Source organism: Mastomys coucha, unplaced genomic scaffold (genome assembly GCF_008632895.1).
Source record: "Mastomys coucha isolate ucsf_1 unplaced genomic scaffold, UCSF_Mcou_1 pScaffold21, whole genome shotgun sequence".
Taxonomy (NCBI): Eukaryota; Metazoa; Chordata; class Mammalia; order Rodentia; family Muridae; genus Mastomys; species Mastomys coucha.
This window is the reverse complement of record NW_022196904.1, coordinates 126,532,152-126,537,758: the sequence shown is the minus strand read 5'-3', so window position 1 is coordinate 126,537,758 and position 5,607 is coordinate 126,532,152.

Sequence of the window (5,607 nt, the reverse complement as noted above, 5' to 3'; positions counted from 1 at the left end):
TCCCTGGTGCCAAGAGGTTCACCAGTCTCTCTGTTCTTCCAGGAGGGTGCACACCTATCAAAGGCACCTCTTTTGATGATGAGGTGGCAGGACCAAGGGTCAGCCATATCTCCCAGGGCGGGGGGGGGCTTCAGTTCAATCCCCTTAAGACATGGGGGTGCAGTGAGAGATGGAGTGGTGAGGAGAGCCATGGCTGATGGATGCAGTTGGGGGAGGAAGCAGTGCTCAGCTCAAATGTCCTTTAGCATGTAACTGCCACCCAATCACCTCTCACCCTGGTGAACTTGGATGTCATGAATCCTCTTTGCTCACCCACCTGCCATGTGCAGAGGTCATGGCTCTGGACTCATGGTTCTACCTCTGGGTCTGGTGGTGACAGGGGTTCTCTTTGATACCATCTGCACACTAACACAGAAGTCAAACTTTCTAGACTGTTCCAGTTTGGCTTCTTGCAGGCACCCCCTCATCCTTGTGTCTGCACTTTGGAAGATCTAGTCCACATGGGATACTGCTCCATAGAGAATTTCAGCAAGGCAGGATCGGGGTCATGAGTAGGAAGTACTAGCGCTTCAGCCCAGGTCAAGGCACAGTCTACAGAGCCTGCTGAAAAGAAAGCAGTGTTGGCCATGAACAGGTCAGTGTCCTGCTCACATATCCCAGTCGGGTCACTTTGTGCCAAAGACTGCCACAGGGCCACGTTGGCTTCTCCCTTTCGTATAGACAGACAGACCCACAGTCTCAGGACCCTCAGAAACCATGTAGCTATTCAGCAGCCCATGAAGGGTGATTTTCTCAGAGTAATCTGGTGACAGACAGAAGCAACCAAGACTGAGGAGCTGACATCTACAACGCCAGTCATGGGGCAGCTCTTCTGTCAGCAGCCTGGGACTCCCCACCCCCTAGGTTTTCTGTAAAAGTCCTAATCCTAAATTAACCAGGTCATGGCCATTTTGAGATGAGGTCTTCGGAAGTTAAATGAGATTGGTGGTGAGGACCCCAATTCAGTATGAATGATAACATTCTTTTTAGAAAAGGTGTAATAACCGAAAACAGAACCAGGGGGTGACCTTAAGAGGATATAGCAGGAAAATGGCCACGTGCAAACCAAATCGGAAGTCTCCACGTGGATTGTGACCAATGTCCCACCTTCAGAGCCCTGTGAGTTAGTTCAAATAGTTAACCACCTAGTGAGTGTATGTTACTACAGCTTCCCTGGCAGCCTCACGGGGCAAGTTTGCCCACAGCTGTCTCTACTCTGCACATAAAGTTGGCTCTGTTTTCTTCAGCCTCTTCCAAAGTCTTTCCTCTCTCACAGTCCATATTCCTACTCAAAGTCCTCTCAGTCCTGTGACAATCGGGAAGATGTTGGCATATCAGAAGCAAGTGTGTGGACACATCCAGGTCAGCCCCTACTGCAAAGGAGAGCTACAAATTCTGGACGGAGACCAAACTCTCCCCAAGCTCTGACTGACCTTCAACTACACATGCCGCACTTCAGCCAAGGAAAGGCATTCTGAACTGTGATGCTGGCTGGTGCTTAAGGTATTTGCAGTGAAGAGTGGGGGGGCCCCTTAAAGCACCCAGAGAAACAGACACATTCCATACGACTGACAAGGACAGTGACTACAGACTTCTCATCAAGATTGTAGGAGCCACAAGGCAGTGGGACTGAATCCTTAAATCCTGAAAGAACACCTGCTGACTTCAAAGTCTGGAATCTGGAATAGCATCCTTCTGGAATGGAGGCACAATTGAGATGAGAGAAAGCTGAGCCAATGTGTTGTTACTTATGAAAAACCATCAGTGAGGGAAGCCTTTGGGAGGGGAGTTTTTCCTGTTGGAATTTCCAAGTTAAAGAAGCAATGGAAGCTGTCAGGGCAGGGAAGATGTGTGAAAATTAGAGAGCTTTTAATGCCTTTCTTTCTTTGAAATTTAGAAGACTATGTGAAAAAAAACATCGTATGAGCTTTAGTATAGCTTAGACTCATTATGGACTGTGGCATGGAAAATGGGCAGGACACAATCAGGTATAAAATTGCTATCATTAACTGATATGACATATATGTTGTTTTAACTCCTAAGCAGCCATCAGTTTAGTGTCATAGAAAGAGGAATGGCTGAAACACAATAGACTAATAAGATGGTAAAATCACAAGTATCAAAATAATCCAAAATATGACAGACCATGAAGACCACACGGAAGGGCAGAAATAGAAAATTAATAAATTAGCACAGTCTGTTCAACTGTATTAAAAATTATGCTAAATGCTAGTGGTCAAAGCCCAGTAACTCAATGACAGAGGTTAACAGAACTGATTAAAAGGCAGGCCAATAATAAACCCATTTTTTACATAAATAATGTGTTAATAAAAGGGGGAGTGGTTTGAATGACAGTGGATCTAGCAAGCTCATAGGCTGGAATAATTGATCCCTAAATGTGTCCCTAGGGGCAAGCTTTGAGGCTTCAAAAGGCTCATGCCATTACCAATGTGAACTCTTTCTCTGCCTCCTTATGTATCAAGATGTGAGCTCTCAGCTGTTCCTGCACTCTGCCTTTGCTCCATTACCATGGACTCTAATCCTCTGAAACTGAAAGCCCAACTAAATGCTTTGTCTTATAAGCTGCCTTAGACGTGGTGTTTTACCACAGCAATAGAAAAGAAACAGATGGAATGGGGCAAGAACTCTCTCTCACATCTCTCACAACTGTGAAAATGGCCGTTGGAAAGGAAAGGAGGTGGGGAGAGGCAAAGGAAGCGGTGATTTTATGATACAGCCAAGGGGAGTGATGGAAGAGAAGACTTGGGCAAGGATTTGAGACATTGGAAGCTTTAGACTTTGTCAGTAGAAATGTAAACAGGTACAGCCTCTATGGAAGACAGCATCATAGTTCATTAAAAATTATACAGAACTACTATACAATCTGGCAACTCCGGGTAATTCTATGAGAGACCCGAAGGCAGCATTGCTCACAGCGGCCGCGAGGTGGAAGGGGCCCACTTGCCCACAGACAGTGGAGCAGGTGAGATGCAGCAGACCCACAGTGCCATATTTGTTACTGTTCTGTTGCTGTGAGCAAACACCCAGACCAAGGCAGCTTCTAGTAGAAGGAATTTACCTTGGCTTATGGTTTCAGAGGGATAAGAGGGATAAGAGGCCACCATGGGCAGGGAGGTATAGAGCAAGCAGCAGGCATGGTGGAGAAGCAGGAAACTGAGAACTCACATGAGGAGACAGAGTATGGAGCAGAGACATACGACTGTAGTGTTCTGATGATTTAAAGTCTCCAGGCTTTCTCCTCTGAGAGGCTTCACCCAGCCACAGTGACCCACAGCCAAATATGAGGCAGAGCTCAGGGAATCTTGTGGAAGAATGGGAGGAAGGCCTGAAAAAGCCAGAGGGGCCAAGGGTACCCACCGCAAGGAAACCCACAGAATCGACTACCATGGACCCACAGGGGCTCACAGAGGCTGACTCAACAACCTGAGCATGCAAAGCATGCATGGGACGGGCCTAGGCCATCTACACGTATGTAATAGATATGCAGCTTGGTCTTCATGTGGGACCCCCTAACAGCTGGAACGGGGGCTGTCTCTGACTCTGTTGCCTGTTTTTGCATCCCTTTCCCCTGACTGGGCTGCCTTGTCTAGCCTTAACATATATACCTAGTCATTCTGTGATCTATGGGAGGCCTCCCTCCCTTTTCTGAGAAGAAAGGGAGGGGAAATGGTGGAGGGGAGGAGAGATGGGGGGCACTGGGAGGAGAGGAGGGGAAGCTGTGACCGGGATGTAAAGTAAATAAGTAAATTTATATAGAATATATATGTTCAAAGCCTGCCCCTGGTGACATACTTCCTTCCTCTAGCAAGGGCGACTCTCCTAAGTCTCCTAAGTCTCCCAAAACCAACTGGGGACTAAATATGCAAATACCAGGTAGTTCTATAGCTAATTTATGCGGGAGGGGAGCGTTTCTCATTTAAACCACCTCAAATAGAGTAGTGTTGAGCCTTTCTTAGTAAGGAAAGTGATCCTGACACATGCTACAACGCAGGTGAAGCTGGAGGCTGTGTTGCTGAGTGGGATAATCCATGGAAGGACTGGTGCCAAAATGATACCACTTTCCCAAGGCAGCCGCCGCTGCAGTTAGATTGCTGCAGACAGAATGTAGGATCCTGGCTGCCAAGGCTGGGAGAAGGGAGACATCCGCTGTTATTTTATTTCGAGTTATTTTTGAGCCAGAACCTTGCTACACAGCCCTGGCTGAATTAGAGCTGGCAATAACCCTCCCACCTCTGCCTTCTGAGTGCTGGGGTTGTGGGCATCGGCCACACCGAGCTTAGGGGTTGTTTTCTTGTGTGTGTGTAGAATCTCAGCTCTGTAAGATGAACTCATTCTCGAGATTCCTTGCACAACCATGTGAACAGAGTTGGAATTGTTGGACTGTGGTATTGGAAATGGTGACGCTGGCTGTGTGAGGTGGTCTACACACACAATCCCATCACTCAGGGGGTATAGGCAAGAGGATCGAGAACTAAGGACAGTCTTAGCTATAGAGTGAGTCAGGGCCAACCTGAGCTACATGAGACCCTGCCTCAACCCCACCCCGTCCCCCAAATGGCCAAGGAAGTAAATTCTGTACCGTATGTGTCTCACCTCAACTAGAAGTAAAACTTTGGAAGTTTGCGAGCCGCCTGGGATGAGGACTCTAAGTGTGTGCTTTGCATGTAAACACTGAGACGGGTGGAACAGAAAGGGCTGGAATCAGGTATTTGGAATGGTGACATGAATATCAGACTGCACACACCTCAAGACACAGGCATTGAAGGAGATAAAGAAGAATGCTTCAGGGGCTGGTGAGATGGCTCAACAGTTAAGAGCACTGATTGTTCTTCAGAGGGTCTTGAGTCAAATCTCAGCAACCACATGGTGGCTCACAACCATCCATAATGAGATTTGACTCTCTCTTCTGGCATATCTAAAGACTTACAGCGTACTTACATATAATAATAAATAAACCTTTGGGCCAGAGCAAGTGGGGCCGGAGTAAGCAGAAATCCTGAGTTTAATTCCCAGCAACGATATGATGGGTCACAACCATCTGTACAGTTACAGTGTACTCATATACATAAAATAAATATATCTTTTTTTAAAAAGAAGAACGCTTCATAAAGATAGAAGGGTCCATTTCTCAGGAAGGCATAATAATAAATATGGATGTGCCTGATAAAAGAACTGGGCAGTCAGATATCTGCCAGCTCAGAGATCTTAAAAACATTTCAGTGCTGTGATTGTGCACAGGGGATTTGACACGGGACCCCTGCAACTAGTGAGTGCTTACGGTGTGTGCTGCAACTTCCCTCCAAGTGTGTGGAGAGGGTTCTTTGAGGCACAGCCCCACATGCTGGGCTACACAGAGAATGGAAATGAATGTATGGGCCTGGGATAATGCACAAGGTATCGTCTAATAAAAGTGGAATTAAGTGAGAGAGCAATAACAAGATGATAGCCAGGAAGCCTCCATGGTAGACAGAATAAGCGCCCCGCCCCCAAGTTAGCCACATCCTAATCCCTGGGCCTGTATGTTACCTTATGTCGCAGAGGGATTTA